The following is a 573-nucleotide window of genomic DNA, read 5'->3' on the forward strand; positions in this document are numbered from 1 at the left end:
GTATACACCCTAAACCCTAAACCCTAGAAATTTAAATTTTAAAATTCCAGCAGGAAAAGGTGTGGCTTTTGTTGGTGGCTCCGGTAAACCCTAAACCCTAAACCCTAAACCCTAAACCCTAAACTTTATATAAACCCTAAACCCTAGAACACTAAGCCTCTCTGTCTCTGTATATAAACCCTAAACCCTAAACCCTAGCTGCATTGGTATCAGGTAGATCAAAGAAAGCAACATCTTGGTGTGTGGTTTGTGTAAACCCTAAAACCCTAAACCCTAAAACCCTAAAACCCTAAACCCTAAACCTCTCTCTCTCTATATATAAACCCTAAACCCCAAAACCCTAAACCCTAAAACCCTAAACTCTAGCAATCTCTCTATAAACCCTAAATCCTAACCTTCTCTCTCTCTAAACCCTAAACCCTAAACCCTTTTTCTTTCTCTAGACAAACCCTAAACCCTAGCCCCTAAACCCTAACCCTGTCTCTCTCTACAAAGCCTAAACCCTAAACCCTTTTTCTTTCTCTATACAAACCCTAAACCCTAACCCCTAACCCCTAACCCTCTCTCTCTCTA

The sequence above is a fragment of the Eimeria mitis genome, genomic scaffold (genome assembly GCF_000499745.2).
Source record: "Eimeria mitis Houghton genomic scaffold, Emh_scaff747, whole genome shotgun sequence".
Taxonomy (NCBI): domain Eukaryota; phylum Apicomplexa; class Conoidasida; order Eucoccidiorida; family Eimeriidae; genus Eimeria; species Eimeria mitis.